Genomic DNA, 23,469 nt, shown 5'->3' with positions numbered 1-23,469 from the left:
ACACCTGAGACACTATACTTTTCATCATTACCCATCGCGATCCGCATCTGGAGATCCTTCTCCTCCAAGGTACTGAACAAAATCTTGTCGCTGGTCATGTGAAAAGAAGCTCCACTATCAAGAAACCAACCATTTCCCACCATGGATGAAACCATGCATGCGAAAAGTGTGAAAACCAACTCGAACTGTGAGGGCAGTGCCTCACCTTCTGATCCTTCAACGGATCCCTTCTTGGATTTATTCAGTGGACAATTTGTAGCAAAATGGCCCACCTCATGACAATGAAAGCATTGCACTTTCGATTTGTCAAACTTCTTCCCACCATGGGAAGAAATCAAATTGGAATGAGAATCCTTCTCCTTCCCTTTCTTTGCCTTACTTGCTAAGGCACAATTTTCTTCATCCTCCTTGGATGAAGAAGATCCATCTCTGGTGCTTCTTCTTATCTTCTCCTGCATCAGATCTGACCAAAGTCATTCCCAATCTGGCAGTTTTTCTCTTTCATTAACCAAGTCTTGGTATCAATGCCAGATTTTAGGAAGACCGAGGAGTGCAAGACTCACCATGTCATCATCAACAGTCGTGATCCCTACATTTCCAAGCTCATCCCTGCAGGTGGTGAGCTTGTTCAGATATGTAGAGATCGTTTCGCCCTTTTTACACTTGATCTTCCGAAGCTTGTCTTTCAGCGCCAGATTCCTCTGATCGCTGCTATTCTGATATAGATCTTTCAATGTTTTCCACATAGAAAATGGTGTCTCCTTCCCATGGAGGCTCGAGACAATGTGGTCTCGAACTCCCTATAAGAGGATTCTCCTTGCTCTAGCCACACATTTCTTGCATTTCGCCAGTTGAGTAGCATCAGTTGGCTTGGGGACTTCTTGATAAATGAATTCATTTAGACCGTTATCCTCTAACACTGCCTCCATGTGATCCTTCCAGGCTATATAATTCGAGCTGCCACCAAGGGCATACTCGAGTCTTAAACAACTGAACGCCATAGGTGAAATTGAGATGTGGTAAGAACTCGATTTCTATCTTCAGGAACACAAACTTTGAACTTCTCCTTCTTGTATATAGTTCTTCGCCTTGATCACCTTTGCTCTGATACCATGTAGAAATTCCCACTATAGATCAACAGATTATGCAATATATTAAAACACAATACAAGATCTACTTCTACCATAAACTTTGCGGAAGCTTAATCACATATGAGCAGTATCAACCAAGAACATATATAACTGAGAATGAGAAGCAATCACACATAACACAGAAGAAATAACCCAGGGAAAGCATCAGCCTAAAACCCCAACTCTGTATTATCATACAAGTGGAAATATAGTCGGGATTACAAAAAGAATCAACTCACAAGCTATCCTGCTCTCTCTGCAATCCCTTTGCTGCTCATAGATAGTCAAAGGCCTCTCTCAAACCTTCTCCTTTGCCCTCCAAGCCTCCTATTTATTTGCGCAATTTTTCTTCAGGTCCAGTGAAGCCACATGTGTGAATTGGCCTCTTCACACACTCACTAACCTCTGATCTAACTGCGCAATCCTGAAGGAGATAAATCCTTCTCCATGGATGAGTCTCCTTTATAGGAAAAATCCATCCAACTGATAGTACACTATCCCTCCTCTGATCTCAACTGGGTCTCTATCTGAACTGACATGCATGAGTTGTTCATGAGAGAATATTCAGTTATCTGAAGTGCAGCAGTTACATGCATGCAAGCATTAACTAACTAAACTTACATTAATTTAAACAAACCATTTAAATCAATCTAACTAGAGTTGACTCAGTTAACTGAGCCAAATAATTAAAACTCAAATTAGAACTCATCCTTATCTCTTTAACTAATGGATAAATTCCTTAATTAATAGAGAAACTGTTGCATGTCCTCACATAGATTTCATGTTTGATTTTTCACAACTAATTAACTCATGGTGAGTTAATTAATTTATTTTCAAACAACTGTTAAGTTCAAATTCGAATTTTACATCCTATTTTAGTCTAGGGACTGACTAAAAATAGGAATCCATCCCTCACTTCCATTTTTCATTCCCTGTTGCTCAATCCAGCACTGGTATCCAAACTGCTATTTATAGCAGTGCTATTTTTAGCATTTCTTGTTGCCATTTTCAACACACACATATGCACTAATAATAATAATAAGAAGAATAAGCTAACACGAAAAGTAAAAAGAATTCACAAATTGTTATCAAGTCTCAGAGAATCATCACAACACTACTTTGCCCTAGATTCTCTAACAATAAGATCCCACGTGCAAAGGAAAAGTAGGCCAGGGTTCCTTCTTCCTCAGCAGTACTGTTGGTAAACCTATGGAAATATTATATGCTACCTCTTGCATGACTATATTGTCTATGGCATACCTCGGTAATAAATGGGATGGTTTCTAGCAACCAAGCACTCTGAGGTAAGTGCCATATGGTAAGTACAATCAATCAGAAACTTCTGATACTATGTTCATTGCCTCATGAGACATGCAAGGGGCTTCTTATTTAAAGATCTTTTGGTAAAAGACCTTGAAGAAGTGATAAACCAATTTCTCAAAGAATCCTTTGTAGTTGCACTCTGCTAACAGTTTTCAATAAATGTGGATATAAAGGTTCTTTGGGTGTCCATTTCCATTCCATGCCAGGAAAAGCATTGCGAGCACATATTCCATCCAATAGGTAGGAAAACATGTAGAATCTTGATTGCTTTCCCTTAGGTGGATTTTTTTCCTTGTTCACATTGATCTTAAGCTTCTGAGCCATAAGATCAGTCCAGTTAAATATCTTCCCCTCTTAGACAATCTTATGCAACATGTACACCCATCCTTCAGGGAATAATTCAATATATTTTTTTCCCATAAACTTGGCAGCACAACACTATCAAGTGTTGAAACACATTTCTAAGTGATTTGGTATTGTAAGTGTTACTAGGTGTCTGACAAAACTTAGCCAACTATTTTACCCATGTCTTGACCACTTACTTGGTGTTTAAATAGCCCGTGACTATATAGAAGTGTGAATCCATATGTTTCTCAAGATTAGGCAGTTTGTAAATCGAGTGGATATCATGGGGTTCGTAAGAGGCGAGCTATTTCCCATTGGCACTATTGAGTCTCATGCTCTTAGTATCCATGCCCTACAAAATCCATCTAATGACATTTGCATAGGTAAGAATGGGAACCTACAAGCGACCTTGTGAAAACCTGAACATCATATGTTAATGTAAACCTATCTATCCTCCATATCTTCCTTGAATTATATAGATGTGAATGCATCCTTGACATTGTGCCATGTGATATCAAATTTCTTCTCAATGAACACTTGGGGGTTTTGGATAGAATAGAAATGACAACTGAAGGAGTTTCAACCACTTCATTAGTACTACTCTCTGTAGTTTCTTTTGAGGATGATCTCTTGGGAGGCATGATGTTTTCTGCTGATAAGAGAGAGATAAGCTCAAAACCTGTAGTACCTATTGCAAGATATGAAATCATGTCAAAATAAGTTAGCTTTACCATATCAATTCAATAATCAAACTAAAGGAAACAACACACTAACTAAGGAGAGAGATTGCACGATTGATGGGCTTTATGAGGTAGTTTGGGCGTTGTAATTCCACAATGCGTAGTTAGGGAGGGGATTCATAGACTTAGCTGACAGAGGGATGGCTTGCGGCTTGAGACTGTGCAATGCGCAACCTTAGCTGTGCAGAAGAGAGGGGAAACTACACAATGCAAAGTCTCAGAGGCCAAGGATGAGAAGTTGAGGGTTGAAATTGCAAAATTCATAGCTGAGAAATACAATGATTTCACATTGTGTAATCATAATTGGCAAGGGACGAGCTTGAGTCTTGGAGTTGTGAAATGTGCTATAGTGGAAGGCAACAACTCATAAAGAATTGCACAGTCTTGCTTGGGAAAGAGGAAAATTTCCAAATCTGAAGCTGAGGAAAGAGTAAGTGTAGATTGACCTTAAGATAAGTTAGATCAACACACAACATTGACCAAAAAATATAATGCAAAGGGAAAAACATGCATGCAAAAAATACCCAACAATAACAACTGTTAGTAGGAAAAATAATAAGAAGGGATGTGACACTTATAAAAATGAAACATTGGATTGAAACAAAACTTGTACAAGCTAATAATGATAGAAGCACCAACTACCATGAGAATAAATGGGTAAAATAACACTTTTAGATACAAAAGTGACAAAAGCGATGGAAAAAAGCAGTAAAAAGTGACACATGAGAAACTTACCCGGAAAAGTGCTACAAACTTAGTCCAAATCTCCTTGATCTCGTGGGGATGGCTAGAGAACCAATGTAAAGTTTGAAAATGAGCTCTGCAATCCTCCATTATATAGATATTTCCTCACAGGGCTAGGGTTAGGGTTTCTGATGCACATGCCTAAAATCAAGGAGAAAGTGACACTTCTCCTTATATCAGAAATAGAAACTTTGTTCCACTTGTCCATATGTGATTGCAACTACCTATTTTATAAATATGCACAATTTCTTGCTCCAGGGGGATACACAGTCTACTGGTAGAAAGGATTGAGCAATTCCAAGTGACAAGGGATTGTGCAGTCCACTAGCTCAGTGGATTGCACAGTTCTAACTCTTAGTGGAAGATTGTGAAGTTCACTTGCTTAGTGGATGTCTATCTCTCAGGGTTGCATAATTGAGATCCTCAAGATATTGTGCAGTCTCCAGTGCATAGGATTGCACAATTCCCAGAGGGAAGACCAATAATCAGTGCTAGATCAGGATGAGAGTTGGCTTGTGTTTAGAAGTTGTGTAGTTGTCGCCGGCAAGACTTAGTCATCGTAGAGACAACCTCGTTAAGACATCACAAGCATTGCATGCAATGTCAATTGATCATAATGCTAGAAAATCAAGAGGAACACTTGATGACAATGAAACATAACTTCTTATAAATAGAAGGTAAGCTCCAAAATCAAAGTTTAGGAAAAATTTTGGAGGGGGGTTGTTGCAACTACAATAATTAGTTTCACTTTCCTAGTTTGTTTTAATTTAGAATCATACCGTATAAACCTTATAATTGTTTGTATCTTATATTCCATATACCATAGATTGAGAAGACACTAATATATCTCACTTGAGGCATTCTTTTAAAATATAAAAATCTTTTTTATTTTTATTTTGTGGTAAAGTTGGGTTAAATTACATCAAAATCTTAAATTTTCAGCATTTAATGACTTGCTTATGTATCCCCTTGGGTTAGACATTGTTTAAAAGTACATTAGAGAAGAAAATATGAATTTATTCAAGCAATTTACAGCTATTTTATAGGGCCAATGTCAATGATTTATTTGTTTTCATATGCCTTATGAACCATCAAAATATATTGTAGCTTTGTCCTTAGTTTACTCTCTAATTTTATTAGTTTGTATTTCTCATAGTTTAACCATTATTTTCGTGGCTAAATTTATTTATGTTATCAAATATTGTTGTGTTGTAATTTACTAATAAAAAACCTAGCTTCCAACAATCTCATAGTATTTTCTTGATTTGGTGTGTTTGGGAATCCTATTTGAGTCTCTTTAGGCCAACTTTAACCTTTAGTTTGATCCATAACCCCCTTGACATAAATATGGAATATATGTCTTCATCCACTTCAAATACTAATTTGTCATATCTCTATCTAGTAGATTTATATTTTAGGATCCTTAGGGGGACCTTAGATCAATATCCTTGTGTTGCTTGATATATGATTCCTACTAAGGAATCCTCCCTTGTTTTTGATTGTGTCCATCACTAAAAAGAGGGAAGTAATTGTTGAGGTGATAGTAGTGACATTCTCATGTGTTGTAGATTGTCAAGGTGACTTAGTGAGGCTTTGCAATAGGTGTTATATTGTGCTATAACATATTCATATACTCTTCATTATTCACACTAGCTACTGGATTGAGATAAATCACTAATGCCATAATAGGTTTTGAACCTATCTCCATGGCATCCTACAATATATGTTCTACATGCGCCTCCTCAAAACTAGAAGGCTCACCCAACTTCTTGTGAGAATGTACAAGTTCCACATAATCAACAAAAAACCTATAAAGACCATCTTGCACATATCTAGTGAAAGTCCTTAGCCCTGTTAGACTACAACCATTGATAATACAATGTTAACCTTGAAATGCAACTCAATGTTGATGATTTGCAATAAAAGAAACTTAAAGAATATTTTTTTCAAACCAATAAAATAAAACCTTATTGAAATCAAGAACATCACCTGATGGTATCCAAAAATTAAATGGAGTTTATTCCTTTCATAGGATATGCTGCATCATCACCTAAATCCACTCTCATACCTCCCTTCTCCTGTTGAAATTTTCTTAATAGTTTCCTAAGTTGTATGTCTTGATGCCTCACTATCCACATACCACCTAACACTTGAGATATTTTTGGAAGATTTAAAAATTATAATATAGAATGTAGTCTTAATTTAATATGATAATTCATCCACTCTTTCTATTATTAGTATTTTCAATCCCTATAGCTTGATTTTGTTGCTTAACTTTCCCCTTCTCTAAACATTGTCTAACATAGTGTTGGGAACAGGTCCCCTGGGGGTCAATTTTGGGGTTAAACACCCAAGTTTTGGGGTAGAAGGCCCGAATTTTGTGTAAAGAAATGTAAAGCCTCCGCATTTTTTGGTCGCAAAGCGCAAAGATGTATAAAGCTAAAATGGTTTTCCACCCTTAGTCTAGATAAGTTGTGTCGGTTTTGGAGATCTACCCATGGTCCGCGGACCATGGGATTGTATAAAAAGGGAAGTCTTAGAAGATCTAAGTAGACAATACAGTAAGTAAGTTAGAAATCATGAGTCATTGGTAAGTTTGGGTGAGCTAAGAGCGAGAGTCTTAGCATAGGAAGAGGCTCTGCAACTGAGTGTGCAGAGGCCTAGGGTGGAAGTTCGCAGCTGAGTGCGCGGACCCCCACAGCTGTGTGCACCAGGCAGATAAATTCTGTACTAGGAACTTGAATCATAAATAAAGAGAAGTATTCTAGAATCACTGTATTTTCTGTCTTGGACTATTGCATCCGATTATGATATTTTAAGTTCAAGGTTTACATTATAATGTTAAATTGATGCGCGAATGTATCTGTTTCTATCTATTATTTGAACGCAAGTAATAATATATGTTTACGCGAGGGTAATCTTAATTGCATGATAAAGTTGGCTAACCACTAAGATAATTAGGGAAACGAGATAGTAACATAGTTACAGAGGCGCGTAAGTGCCTGAATCATTATTTAGGGTTGCGCGAAGGACAATCAGATACCTTTGCGGAGGTTCTGAAAGATGGAAGAGGAAATACATTGATAAGCCCTAAAGGCTTATCGATTTGTGCAAAGGCAGGGATTAAGGTAGAAAGCTGACATCAAAACCATCTCAGGGTGCGGAAACTTGGTTCCTGCATCCCCCCATACTACTTCGGGTGAGACTTCAGTCCGCGCTCCGCGGAATGATGACGAAAGGGCTAGCAGTGTAGGGATTTGCTTGGCTACTTAACGCCGAACCTGGGTCAGGGCCCATCAAGCCAAAAAATGATTCCATTGCCGGGATTTGGATCTGCATAACGAGATGTGTGATGTCGTATCATTGGAATCAACCTAAGAAAGAGATCGAAAACTCGTTGGATAGAAAGATCCATGAATTCGCTGCACACTAAAAGAGGAATCCGCGATTGATGAAAGAACAATGGTTGGATAGATACTTGTAAACAAAAATACATGAAACCTTCTTCTGTTCCTTCTCAGTTGAGTTATACGAGTGGATCACGAAGTTGGTAGACGACCAAGGAAGGTGGAGGCTTGACACTCTGATTGTATGGACGCCACAATTAGTAAGGAGATTGGAAGCGTCTGAAGATAATATTGCACGTGCTGTCAAACATTGGCTTGACCGCATCACAAGAGGATTTGTGAAAAAGTTCGCGGTCGATACCTCTATCAATTACAGTGAAGCAGAGCACCGCTTCTTTAAAGGACTGCAAGGTAATTATTTAAAGTCACTAAATACTTGGATTAAGATGCTCTTATGTGAACAATGGGTTATGCGGTTACCTTGATGTTTCGAGCTACGCGTAGTAGAAATTCTTTCAGGGACGGAGGAAGAAAAGGTCCTGAGTATAGCCCACTGATCGAGCCTCCTTTGAGTGACGACGAAGGAGCAACACAGTCTTCTCCATTGAGCGTTGTTCAGCTGATAAGATAAGGGTTCCCATGAATACCTACACCACCTCCATCCTCATCCCATCCATCCACACCGCCTCCATCCTCACCCCCACCTCTCACCCCATCGCCCACACCACCCGTGCCTCCACCGCTCTTCAACATGGCGAACTCTGTAAAGATACCTGTATTCAAGGGCATAGGAAATGAAGATCCGAACCAGTTTTGGTTCTTTGTGAAGGCTGTATGGGAAGCTCAGGGTATCACGGATGACCAGATGAAGAAATATACGCTGGTTAGTGCTTTGCAGGATTGCGCACTAACATGGTACATTAAGTACAGTACTGATAACCCAACATCCGTGTTGGTAGATATCTGGGTTGTGATGAATAGAGAAGTTAGTAGATCTAAGTCTCAAGCACAGTCGATTGTGGGGTTCAAGAAGATCATGATAAAGCCTGGGAGACGCCCTGGGATTTGGACCAAAGGTTGAAGTGTACGATCTGTGAGGCCAACATGAACCTAACTGATGGGCAGCACCATGAATGGTTTGTAGCCTTGCTCGTACCCCACCTAAGGGTTGTGCTATCACAACAAAAGATTGGAACCCAGTCAGAAGGTCTGGAAATTGTGATGAGGCTGCATGAGACACCAACGCAGGATGCTAATATGGGGGTTCAGTAGATTCATGCGCAATTGAAAAACCTTTGTCTCAAAATGCAAAGTATGAAGAAGGACAAAACAACTCGGCCAAAGGCGCACGAAGAAGTTTGGTGCCTAAAATGCAAGGGCCAAGGGCATGACAAGTATCACTGCCTAGTCTTCGTGAACTATGTTGCAACAAGGGGACCAATGCCTCTACGACTGGAGGCTGTGATAGGGCCAAGTACAGGGCTTGCACTATGGTGTGCTATATGCTAGGTGGCTGGGAAACATGCGATCAAAAATTTCCATTTGCTGCAGAAATTCATACAAACGCCACAACAACTCTTTTGCAATTTATATCAATCAGTAGGTCACGATGAGTGCAATTTCCATAGTTACGAATTAATGATGGACAGGACACTTGCATACAGGGTGCAAGCAGAAATACGACCTTCGGACAAAAGCGTTGGGGGAACGTGAGGTGAGTATCAAGGGCGTGACCGAGGCTGAGGTGGAGGAGGGCCTGGTAGAGGCCGAGGACAGCTAATTTTTTACAATTGTGGAGGCCCAGGACACTACGCGAGGGACTGTCCGAATCCGACACAATTGTCATGCCACTAATGTATTCAGTTTGACCATAGGACTGAGGATTGCCCAATATTATTGGCTAAGATTTGCGAAAAGGGGGTGTAGCCTCCACAGATGACGTAGAACCTCTAGATGATGAGGGCTAAGCCTTGCGAGGAAGACCCCAAGGTAAACACTATGCTATGAAGCAGAACTATGACGGGGGAGGATAAAGGCAAGCAGCCTGCAAAAGGCGAATGGGTTTGCAAAGCACTAGAAAAAGAGACTGGGTTTGATATGGAGCGCGCAAAGAAACATTTATGGAAGCAAAGAAAAGCTTCGTTGAGGCCTCTACCTTAGGAAGTCAGGAGAAATTAGTTGAAGAAATGGACCCATCCATGGTTACCACATTCTTAGAGACCTGCATGAAACTGCTCCACGATAATAAGGCTGTGAAGGGCCTGCAGGAACTGATCAATCGGTGCACTAGTAAGGATGGCGCTACTGGTGAACTACACGTGGTCAGGAAGCTTAGAAAGAAAAAGGGAAGGACTGGGCATGAAATGAGACTAATTGCACAGATAGGGGAATAGGAAATGGACCAAGTTATCCTAGATCTAGGGTCCAATGCGAATGTTTTTCCAAAACAGACTTGGGAAAGAATGGGGAGACCTATGCTCTAGTGGTCTCTAAACCAGTTAAGAATGGTGAATCAATAGAAAATTATCCCAATGGGGAGCCTGCAAGGGGTAACAATTGACATTGAGGGCGCGAGCGCACTAGTGGATTTTGAGGTAATAGAGATTGTGGATGATAGAAATCCCTACTTTGCGCTCCTTGGAATTGATTGGGCCACTGACATGAATAGGGTAATCAACTTGAAGAAGAGAAAGATGATATTTGAAAATAAGTCACTCCGCGTGGTGGTGCCACTGGATCCTGCAGAAGGACTGCGCTATACAAAACCCCTCTGAGATTATGAAAGTGATGACGATCTGGCCCAGATTTACAAGATAATGGTGCGAGACCAGGATTGGGTAAATCCGACAACGGACAGAAGTATTGCATGGGACCGTGAAATCTCTTGCACATCAGATTTAGATGAAGAATTAGAGCACTGGCAGAACCGGCTACATGAAGTATCTATGCTATGTTGTAGTATGATGACCAAGTCATTGCGCCGTGTGTCATCTGAAGTTCGAGATCTTCCTCACTATGATGGGCTAACTAATGTTGATCATTTATTGGATGCATTTGAGAGAGAAGTGCTGAAGAAACATCGCTTCTAGGCCTTATACTAGGTACTACGCGCTACACCTTCAAGATGGTGGGGTACGCACAAGGATAATTTCGGTGATTGGCACGACTATAGGAGGATGATGAGAATACGTTTTGGGCAGCCAAAAGTGCAGATGATACATAAGTATGATGGAAGGGATGATCCGCGTGATCACCTGGCCAAATGGACTAAGGCTTATGGAGAGAAGCCCAGCCTGAATGGGTGCATCTATTTTGTCATACCTTGGACGTCATACCAATGAATTGGTACTTGGAAACAGAGCTTTTCCATGGCACTAAAGAACGGGACATCTTGTGCCAAGGATTTATAATGACATTCAGATTTGAGGATGGGTTTGACTATATTGACGCGGCGCTACAGGAGGTTAAAGCAGCGATCTTTAGGATACCGCAAGATTCTTTGAACTTGGTCCAACCTGATTGGACTACCTAGTTGAGTCACGTGCTGGAATGCTATAATGTGACCATTGAAGAAGAAGACAAGGATCCCAAAAAGATTAATATTCTGGAAACTGAAGCCCACCGCTGTAGAAATTCCCACTATAGATCACCTGATAATGCAATATACTAAAGCAAAATACTTGATCTACTTATACAAAAATACTTGCAGAAGCTTAATCAATTTGAGAAAGATCAATCGGAACACATATACCGAGAAGAAGAATTCATACACATGAAACATAGAAGAATAATCTGGGGAAAGCCTCAGCTAAAAACCTCGATCTTTGTATTATCATACAAGTGAAAATATGTTAGGATTACATAAAGCTTTAGCTCACAAGCTATCCATCTCTCAGTACAATCCCTCATTGCTACTCATAGACAGTCAAAGGCTTCTCACAAACCTTCTCTTCTGCCCTCCAAGCCTCCTATTTCCTTGCGCAGTTTCTCCTAGGTCCTCAAGCTGCAACCTGTGTGATTCTCACCTCACACACAACACTAACCTCTGAAATAATTGCGCAATCCTAAAGGAGATAATTCCTTCTGCATGGATGAGTTTCCTATATAGGAAAAATCCTCCAACTGATAGTACACTGTCAATTCCTCTAATCTCAACTAGGTCTCTGACTGAACTGACATGCATGAGTTATTTATGAGAAAATATTCAGTTATTTGAAGTACACTAGTTACATGCATGCATGCATTAACTAACTGAACTCACAATCAGTTCCACAAACTATTGGAACTAATCTAATTAGACTTAACTTAGTTAACTGAGCTAACTAATTACAACTCAAAGTACAACTCATCCTGATCTCCTTAATTAAGGGATAACTTCCTCAATCAAAGGGATAATTGTTGCATGTCTTCACATAGACTTCATGTTTGATTTTCTCTAACTAATTAACTCAAGATGAATTAATTAATTATTTTACAAACAGCTACTGATCTCAAATTCGAATTTTAATTCTCAATTTTAGTTCAAGGACTAACTAAAATTGGAATCTATCTTGAAATGCTATTTATAGCAATGTTATTTTTAGCATTTCTATTTTATCATTCCTTGTTGCTATCTTCAACACTAGTACCTGAAATGTTATTTATAGCAATTCTATTTATATCATTTCTATTTTAGCATTTCTTGTTGCTATTTTCAACACTCCCTCTTAATAAAAAAGGCATTCAACTCGAACCCGATCCTGAACCTGTGGAATGTTATGCATGCAACACTTCTCCCTAGTGTTGTTGCTCCAACAACTCTAGAAACAAAAAATATCCAACCTGAATCATAATGATGCCTCTGTCATCAAATTCTCTGACTGCTATTTCCTCTGTCGACTAAAAACTCTACACCTCTGTGCTCTTCAATATCTGACTGCTCTAGCCTCTATCACTTTGATCTTTGACTGCATCAATCACACTGATTCCTCCCGCGACATCCGTGCTGCTGCTGGTCCTTTCTCCCAACACTGCATCCGCACTACACCTCCTCTCATCATGTTGCATCGTGTTGCCCAATGTTGCACTGGAACTCAGTTACTAAGAAGTAAGTAACTGATCTCCCAACTAACCTCCCTATTGGGCTAGAAACACCCTTTGATGCTGAAGCTCCCTCTGCTACTGACAAGTGCTCCCTCTTTGACCTCTGCGCTACTACAACAACTCCTTGCATCTCGCACCATTGCACACCTCTCTGTGCCATCCTGCACTGGTGCAACACTCTTGTGCCTCTCGCATTGCTACAGCTTGCTAGCTCTGCACTGTCTTGGGACTCCTACATTGTAGCTCTCTCTGCCGCTCCATCTGCATCTATCTCTACCCACTCATCTAGTCCTGTTACTCCTCATCGGGGCTCCCATAGCAAGGTATAATCAAAGAGGCTGGGTAACTCAAGGATCCTGCCCCTATTTCAGCCTTCTTGGGACTATCACTTCACATCGCCCCACCTCACACCTGGAGGTATGGCTGCATGTGATCCATCTTCCCACTTGGCTCAAAATTTCCCTCTACTGGAGGTCTCTGCATGAGTGGATGCCTCCACTTGATCTCCTCTCGACTTCTCCAGTTGTGGCTGCTCCACAACCTCCTGAAGCTGCTTCACCAATTGTGGCTCCTCTACAATTGTTTGGGACTCCTTTTGGCGCTGCATGTTGAGAGGTAATGTGCTCTCCATTTCAACCACCAAGTCTCCAACAATTGCCTTGCTCCTCAAGGCTTTGCATGCATCTTGAACCTCAAGAACATACAGGTTCTTGGCTAGCACACCAATCTGTTTCATCTTTCCCGCCGTCATGCAATTTTCTAGAAAAAGAGCTGATTTTAAATTAGCGATATCTCCCTCATCTGAACTCCGATTCAGCCAATCCTTTTTTTGAATTTGGGTATTTTTTTGCAAGGAATCCAGATCTGCTATTTGTTTCTAAAAATTTTGTACAAAATTTTTTAGATCTGCTCTGAAAACTCGCGGCCCAATTTATTTATTTATATATATATTTTTTTTACTTCGAATTTTCTTCTTCGTATAATGTTCACTGCTTCGATCACCTTTGCTCTGATACCATGTAGAAATTCCCACTGTAAATCACTTGATAATGCAATATAATAAAGCAAAATACTCGATCTACTTCTATAAACAAACTTGCGGAAGCTTAATCAATTTGAGTAAGATCAATTGGAACACATATAACAGAGAAGAAGAATTCATACACATGAAACACATAAGAATACTCTAGGGAAAGCCTTAGCTAAAAACCCTGATCTCTATATTATCATACAAGTGAAAATATGTTAGGATTACACAAAGCTTTAGCTCACAAGCTCTCCATCTCTCAGTACAATCCCTCATTTCTACTCATAGACAGTCAAAGGCTTCTCACAAACCTTCTCTTCTTCCCTCCAAGCCTCCTACTTCCTTGCGCAGTTTCTCCTAGGTCCTCAAGCTGCAACCTGTGTGATTCTCACCTCACACACAACACTAACCTCTGAAATAACTGCGCAATCCTGAAGGAGATAATTCCTTCTGCATGGATGGGTTTCCTATATAGGAGAAATCCTCCAACTAATAGTACACTATCCCTTCCTCTGATCTCAACTGGGTATCTGACTGAACTGACATGCATGAGTTATTTATGAGAGAATGTTCAGTTATTTGAAGTACACTAGTTACATGCATGCATGCATTAACTAATTGAACTCACAATTAGTTCCACAAACTGTTGGAACTAATCTAACTGAACTTAACTCAGTTAATTGAGCTAACTAATTACAACTCAAAGTACAACTCATCCTGATCTGCTTAATTAAGTGATAACTTCCTCAATCAAAGGGATAACTATTCCATGTCTTCACATAGACTTCATCTTTGGTTTTCTCTAACTAATTAACTCAAGATGAATTAATTAATTATTTTACAAACAACTGCTGAGCTCAAATTCGAATTTTAATTCTCAATTTTAGTTCAGGGACTAACTAAAATTGGAACCTATCCTGAAATGCTATTTATAGCAATGCTATTTTCAACATTTCTATTTTTTCATTCCTTTTTGCTATCTTCAATACTAGTACTTGAAATGCTATTTATAGCATTTCTATTTTTAGCATTTCTTGTTGCTATTTTCAACACTCCCTCTCAACAAGAAAGGCATTCAACTTGAACCCGATCCTGAACCTTTGGAATGTTTTGCATGCAACACTTCTCCCTAGTGTTGTTGCTCCGGAAACTCTAGAAACAAAAAAATATCCAGCCTGAATTAGAATGATGCCTCTGTCATCAAATTCTTTGACTACTATTGCCTCTGTTGACTGAAAACTCTACACCTTCGTGCTCTTCCGTATCTGAGTGCTCTATCCTCTGTCACTTTGATCTCTGACTGCATCAATCACATTGATTCCTCTCGCTGCATCCTACTACTACTGGTCCTTTCTCTTAGCACTGCATCTGCATTGCACCTCCTCTCATCATGTTGCATCGTGTTGCCCAATGCTGCACTACAACTCAGTTACTGAGAAGTAAGTAACTGATCTCCCAACTGACCTCCCTGTTGGGCTAGAAACACCCTCTGATGCTGAAGCTCCCTCTGCTACTGACAAGTGCTCCCTCTTTGACCTCTGCGATGCTGCAACAACTCCCTCCATCTCACACCATTGCACACCTCTCTGTGCCATCCCACACTGGTGCAACACTCTTGTGCCTCTCGCATTGCTGCAGCCTGCTAGCTTTGTGCTATCTTGGGACTCCTGCACTGTAGCTCTCTCTACCACTCCATCTGCATCTGTCTCTACCCACTTAGCTAGTCTTGCTACTCCTCATCGGGGCTCCCATAGCAAGGTCTAATTAAAGAGGCTGGGTACCTCAAGGATCCTGCCCCTATTTCAGCCTTCTTGGGACTATCACTTCACATTTCCCCACCTCACACCTGGAGGTATGGTTGCATGTGATCCCTTTGCCCACTTGGCTCAAAATTCCCCCCTACTGGAGGTCTCTGCATGAGTGGATGCCTCCACTTGGTCTCCTCTTGGCTTCTCCAGTTGTGGCTGCTCCACAACCTCCTGAAGCTGCTTCACCAATTGTGGCTCCTCCACAATTGTCTAAGACTTGTTCTGGCGTTGCATGTTGATAGGTAATGTAGTCTCCCTCTCAACCACCAAGTCTCCAATAGTTGCCTTGCTCCTGAAGGCTTTGCATGCATCTTGAACCTCAAGAGCATACAGGTTCTTGGCTAGCACACCAATCTGTTTCATCTTTCCCGCCATCATGAAAGTTTTTGGAAAAAGAGCCGATTTTAAATCAGCGATATCTCCCTCATTCAAACTCCGATACAACCAATCTTTTTTTTTTTGAATTTGGGTCCTTTTCCGCAAGGAATCGAGATTTGCTATTTGTTTCTAAAATTTTTGCACAAAAAATTTCAGATCTGCTCTGAAAATTCGCGGCCCATTTTTTTCTTTTTTTACTGTGAATTTTCTTCTTCATATATTGTTCACTGCTTCGATCACCTTTGCTCTGATACCATGTAGAAATTCCCACTGTAGATTACCTGATAATGCAATATACTAAAGCAAAATAATTGATCTACTTCTACAAAAAAACTTGTGGAAGCTTAATCAATTTGAGCAAGATCAATCAGAACACATATAACAGAGAAGAAGAATTCATACACATGAAACACAGAAGAATACTCTAGGGAAAGCCTCAGCTAAAAACTCCGATCTCTGTCTTATCATACAAGTGAAAATATGTCAGGATTACACAAAGCTTTAGCTCATAAGCTATCCAGCTCTTAGTACAATCCCTCACTGCTGCTCATAGATAGTCAAAGGCTTCTCAAAAACCTTCTCCTCTGTCCTCCAAGCCTCCTATTTCCTTGCGCGGTTTCTCTTGGGTCCTCAAGCTGCAACCTGTGTGATTCTCACCTCACACACAACACTAACCTCTGAAATAACTGCGCAATCTTGAAGTAGATAATTCCTTCTGCATGGATGAGTTTCCTATATAGGAAAAATCCTCCAACTGATAGTACACTGTCCCTTCCTCTGATCTCAACTGGGTCTTTGATTGAACTGACATGCATGAGTTATTTATGACAAAATATTTAGTTATCTGAAGTACACTAGTTACATGCACGCATGCATTAACTAACTGAACTCACAATCAGTTCCACAAACTGTTAGAACTAATCTAACTGGACTTAACTCAGTTAACTGAGCTATCTAATTACAACTCAAAGTACAACTCATCATGATCTCCTTAATTAAGGGATAAATTCTTCAATCAAAGGGATAACTATTGCATGTCTTCACATAGACTTCGTGTTTGATTTTCTCTAACTAATTAACTCAAGATTAATTAATTAATTATTTTACAAACAACTGTTGAGCTCAAATTCAAATTTTAATTCTCAATTTTAGTTCAGGGACTGACTAAAATTGGAATCTATCCTGAAATGCTATTTTTAGAATTTCTATTTTATCATTCCTTGTTGCTATCTTCAACACTGGTACCTAAAATGCTATTTATAGCATTTATTGTTGCTATTTTCAACACTCCCTCTCAACAAGAAAGACTTTCAACTCAAACCCGATCTTGAACCTTTGGAATGTTTTGCATGCAACACTTCTCCCTAGTGTTGTTGCTCCAGCAACTCTAGAAACAAAAAAATATCCAACCTGAATTAGAATGATGCATCTGTCATCAAATTCTCTAACTGCTATTGCCTCTATCGACTGAAAACTCTACACCTCTGTGCTCTTCAGTATCTGACTGCTCTAGCCTCTGTAACTTTGATCTTTGACTGCATTAATCACACTGATTCCTCCCGCTGCATCTGTGCTATTGTTGGTCCTTTCTCCCAACACTGCATCCACACTGCACCTCCTCTCATCATGTTGCATCATGTTGCCTAATGCTGCATTGCAACTCAGTTACTGAGAAGTAAGTAATTGATCTCCCAACTGACCTCCCTGTTGGGCTAGAAACACCCTCTGATGTTGAAGCTCCCTCTACCACTGACAAGTGCTCCCTCTCTGACCTCTGCACTATTGCAACTACTCCCTGCATCTCGCACCATTGCACACCTCTGTGCCATCCTACAGTGGTGCAACACTCCTGTGCCTCTCGCATTGCTGCAACTTGCTAGCTCTGCGCTGTCTTGGGACTCCTGCACTGTAGCTCTCTCTATTGCTCTATCCACATTTGTCTCTACCCAATTAGCCAGTCCTGCTACTCCTCATTGGGGCTCCTGTAGCAAGGTCTAATCAAAGAGGCTGGGTACCTCAAGGATCCCGCCCCTATTTCAGCCTTCTTGGGACTATCACTTCACATCGCCCCACCTCACATCTGGAGGTATGGCTGCATGTGATCCCTCTGCCCACTTGGCTCGAAATTTCCCCCTACTGGAGGTCTCTGCATGAGTGGATGCCTCCACTTGGTCTCCTCTCGACTTCTCCAGTTGTGGCTGCTCCACAACCTCCTGAAGCTGCTTCACCAATTGTGGCTCCTCCACAATTGTCTGAGACTTCTTCTGGTGCTGCATGTTGAGAGGTAATGTACTCTCCGTCTCAACCACCAAGTGTCCAACAGTTGCCTTGCTCCTCAAGGCTTTGCATGCATCTTGAACTTCAAGAGCATACAGGTTCTTGGTTAGCACACCAATTTGTTTCATCTTTCCCACCATCATGAAATTTTCTGGAAGAAGAGCTGATTTTAAATCAGCGATATCTCCCTCATCTGAACTCCGATTCAACCCATCATTTTTTTGAATTTGGGTCTTTTTCTGCAAGGAATCCAGATATCTATTTTTTTCTGAAAATTTTGCACAAAATTTTCAGATTTTCTCTGAAAACTCGCGGCTCAATTTTTCTTTTTTACTTCGAATTTTCTTCTTCGTATACTGTTCATTGCTTCGATCACCTTTTCTCTGATACCATGTAGAAATTTCCACTGTAGATCACCTGGTAATGAAATATAATAAAGCAAAATACTTGATCTACTTCTACAAACAAACTTGTGGAAGCTTAATCAATTTGAGCAAGATCAATCGGAACACATATAACAGAGAAGAAGAATTCATACACATGAAACACAGAAGAATACTCTAGGGAAAGCCTCAGCTAAAAACCCCAATATCTGTATTATCATACAAGTGAAAATATGTCAAGATTACACAAAGCTTTAGCTCACAAGCTATCCAGCTCTCAGTACAATCCCTCACTGCTCCTCATAGATAGCCAAAGGCTTCTCACAAACCTTCTCCTCTGCCCTCCAAGCCTCCTATTTTCTTGTGCAGCTTCTCCTGGGTACTCAAGCTGCAACCTATGTGATTCTCACCTCACACACAACACTAACCTCTGAAATAACTGCGCAATCCTGAAGGAGATAATTCCTTCTGCATGGATGAGTTTTCTATATAGGAAAAATCCTCCAACTGATAGTACACTGTCCCTTCCTTTGATCTCAAGTGGGTCTCTGACTGAACTGACATGCATGAGTTATTTATGACAAAATATTCAGTTATCCGAAGTACATTAGTTACATGCATGCATGAATTAACTAACTAAACTCACAATCAGTTCCAAAAACTGTTGGAACTAATCTATCTGGACTTAACTCAATTAACTGAGCTAACTAATTACAACTAATCATGATCTCCTTAATTAAAGGATAACTTCCACAATCAAAGGGATAACTGTTACATGTCTTCGCATAGACTTCATGTTTGATTTTCTTTAACTAATTAACTCAAGATGAATTAATTAATTATTTTACAAACAGCTGCTAAGCTCAAATTCAAATTTTAATTCTCAATTTTAGTTCAGGGACTAACTAAAATTGGAATCTATCCTGAAATGCTATTTATAGCATTTCTATTTTATCATTCCTGGTTGCTATCTTCAACATTGGTATCTGAGATGCTATTTATAACATTTATTGTTGCTATTTTCAACAACTGCGAGGTTGAAGGTCCGTAGATAGAGGATCCAGACATAACCGTGCTGTGAAAACTAGGTAGGTCAATATTCGCACAGAGTAGAACCGAAATTTGCAAATATTGGGGACTATTAGGATGATGCAACAATAGATGAGGTCGCTGAGCTCCTCCATGAATATCAAGATTTGTTCCCCACGAAGTTTTCTGATTTAAAAGGGATAATAGGAGACCTGGGTGTCATGAAGATCACCTTGAAACCAGACGCGAAACCTGTAAAACAAAGACCTTACCGCCTTAATCCTAAGTATAAGGAAAGGGTTCACGCTGAGTTAGATAAGATTCTCACGGCAAGAATTATTGAACCAGTGGAAGAATCTAAATGGGTAAGCACGATAGTGGTTCAGGAAAAGAAACAGAAATAAGAAATAAGGATATGCGTGGATCTACGAAAGCTTAATGATGCTTGCGTGCATGATTCTTTCCCAACCCTGTTCACTAACGAGGTATTTGATAATGTAGGTGACCAATAAGCATACTCTTTCACAGATGGGTTCTCTGGGTACCATCAGATCAAAATCCTACCCGAGGATAGAAGCAAGATGACCTTCGTGACTGAATGGGGATGTTTTCAGTATACCGTAATGCCTTTTGGCCTAAAAAATGCTGCAGCAATATTTTCGGGCATAGTCATTGTCGCATTCAAAGACTTCATTCATAAGTTTCTGAAGGTATACTTTGACGATTGGATAGTGTTTGGATTGGTCAAGCACCATGTGGCAAGTCTGCGCTTGATGTTAGATACATGTCGGAGATACTAGATCATGCTCAATCTAAAGAAGTGTCTATTTTGTGTCCCTTTCAGGATCCTATTGGGTCATGTGGTATGCAGACAAGGGTTGATGTTAGACCCCACCAAGATCACGGTGATAATCAACTTGGAGGCACTAAGGACTGTGAAACAGCTGCACGCAACTGTAGGGCATACTGGATACTATAGGAAGTTCATCAAGAGCTATGACCAGATCAACGTGCCCATGGAGAAATTGTTGAAAAGGGATGCTACGTTTTGTTGGAATGATGAATGCCTTAAGAGCTTGCATGTACTGAAAGATAAAATGGTCACTGTGCCAATCCTAGTCTTCCTGGACTAGAAGAAGGAATTTGATGTGAACATGGACACCTCATGGATTGTGCTGGGGGTTGTGCTGACACAGGCGGGCGAGGGGGAATTGGACCATCCTATAGCATTCACGAGCAGGAAGCTGTTAAAGGCTGAGAAGAACTATTCCAGTACAGAGTGCGAAGGACTAGCCATGGTGTACGTGCTCCAAAAGTTCAGGCACTATTTGCTGGGTGGACATTTTAAGATGTATACAGATCATTCTGCATTGAAATACCTGGTCAATAAGCCTGTGTTGGGGGGGAAGATCTGTAGATGGTTGTTGTTGTTCCAGGAGTATGACTTTGAAGTTATTGTGAAGCCAGGATGACTAAATGCGGGACCTAATCATCTGTCGCGCATTGAAACGGGAGAGGAACCTACTAATTTGGAGGAGGGGTTGCCTGACACACAACTCTTTGTAGTGCACGTTGCGGATAGTCACTTTGAAGATATCATACATTTCCTGACGATGGGAACTACTCCAGAAGGGTATACAAGCTAGCAGAAGAAGGAGTTAGTAGTGTGCGCAACAGACTTCTCCGTCATTGCCGGGCACTTGTACAAAATGGGGTCAGACAAAATATTACGATGATATGTACCTGACTTTGAATGAAGAATCATTCTCGTGGAGGCTCATGGAGGAGCCACAGGAGGACATTATGCAGGAAAAGCAACAACACAGAAGGTTTTGCATGCTGGGTTGTGGTGGCCAACTTTGTCTAAGGATACGAAAGCATATTGTGTGGCATGTGACACATTTCAAAGGACTGGAAGGCCATTGTGGAGGGATGGATTGCCTTTGATTACACAAGTGATGTTACAACCATTCGAGAAATGGGTGATTGACTTTGTGGGTCCAATTCAGCCTCAAGGAAAGAAGACATGTGCGCGGTACATCATCATTGCGACTGAGTACTTGACCAGGTGGGCGGAGGCGCAACTTGTGAAGGACTGTGCAGGCGCGATAAAAGCAAAGTTTATTTTTGAATACATATTGATAATATTTGGCTATCCAAAGATCTTGATGAGTGATCGTGGTACACACTTGCTTAATGAAACAATCAGCACGTTGACAAAAGAATTTCAGGTGTATCATCAGAAGACTACGCCTTATCACCTGTAGGCCAATGGGATGGTGGAAGAATTCAATAAGATACTAGAGAATGCATTGACGAAGGCCTGCAATGCTGAGAGAAATGACTGGGATGTGTGCGTACCTGCGGTGCTATGGGCCTACAGAACGAATTGTAAGAAGTTGACTTGGCAAACGCCTTTCAGACTCGTGTATGGCATAGAAGCTGTGATGCCAATGGAATAAATTGTATGTAGTCTACGCATAGTGGCACTCATAGGAATGGAAGACGCAGAGCCCTGGAAGAGAGGCTCGTGCAGCTAACAGAGCTTGAGGAGGACTGATTTTTAGCTGGATTTCATCAACAAGTTCAAAAGGAGCGCGAAAAGGCATGGCACGATCGACACATCAAAGTGCACACATTCAAGGTAAATGATTTGGTCTTGTTATATGACAGTAAATTTGATAAATTTCCAAGGAAATTTCAGATGCACTGGCTAGGGCCATATTTCATCAAGGAGATTACTGATGGTGGAGCAGTTCAGTTGGTCAAATTTAATGGAGAACCCTTCTCAGGGAAGATGAATGGCAGCTGATTGAAGCCATACACTGGTGATCTAGCTAGGTGACTATATGAGGGAAGCACAGTCTTAGTGCTCCAGGCAGCTGAAAGGAAGTGCGGGACTATAAACTACACTGCTCGGGTCAGAGAGCTGCGCGATTGGGGAACTGCGTGGAACGAAGATATGTCACAATGCCCACGGAAGCGCGCAGGGGGCTGTGCTACCAAGGAAGCAACCACACAGAGCAGCTGGAAAGTGACCGTTAAAGTCACTGTTCATGATTTGACAATGAAAAAATGGCCAAATGGAAGGGGGGCAACATTTAAGTCGGACCTTATGGACCAGATCTCTGAAAATTTACCGCCATGTTGAAAAGTGGCAACAAGAAATGCTAAAAATAGAAGTACTAAAAATAGCACTGCTAAAAATAGCAGTTTGGGTACCAGTGCTGGATTGGGCAACAGGGAATGGCAAATGGAAGTGCTAAAAATAGAATTGCTATTTTAGCAGTTCAGGATGGATTCCTAAATTAGTCCATCCCTAGACTAAAAATAGGAAGTAAAATTCGAATTTGAACTTAACAGCGTTTGAAAATAAATCAATTAATTCTCCATGAGTTAATTAGTTGTCAAAAATCAAACATGAAGTCTATGTGAGGACATGCAACAGTTTATCTATTAATTGAGGAATTTATCCATCAGTTAAAGAGATAAGGATGAGTTCTAATTTGAGTAGTAATTAATTGGCTCAGTTAACTGAGTCAAGTCCAGTTATAATTGATTTAAACAATTTGTTTAAATTAAGTAAGTTCAGTTAGTTAATGCATGCTTGCATATAAATGTTGCACTTCAGATAACTGAAGATTCTCTCATGAATAACTCATGCATGTCAGTTCAGACAGAGACCTAGTTGAGATCAAAGAAGGGACAATGTACTATCAGTTGGATGAATATTTTTCCTATAAAGGAAGCTCATCCATGATGAGGATTTATCTCCTTCATGACTGCACAGTTAGATCAGAGGTTAGTGAGTGTGTGAAGAGGCCAATTCACATATGTGGCTTCACTGGACCCCAAG

This window comes from Pinus tabuliformis, chromosome 7, assembly GCF_031772625.1.
Source record: "Pinus tabuliformis cultivar Carrire ecotype Pingquan chromosome 7, CPIR1, whole genome shotgun sequence".
In the NCBI taxonomy this organism is placed as follows: domain Eukaryota; kingdom Viridiplantae; phylum Streptophyta; class Pinopsida; order Pinales; family Pinaceae; genus Pinus; species Pinus tabuliformis.
The sequence above is the reverse complement of the archived record's forward strand: the minus strand, read 5'-3'. Positions refer to the sequence as shown.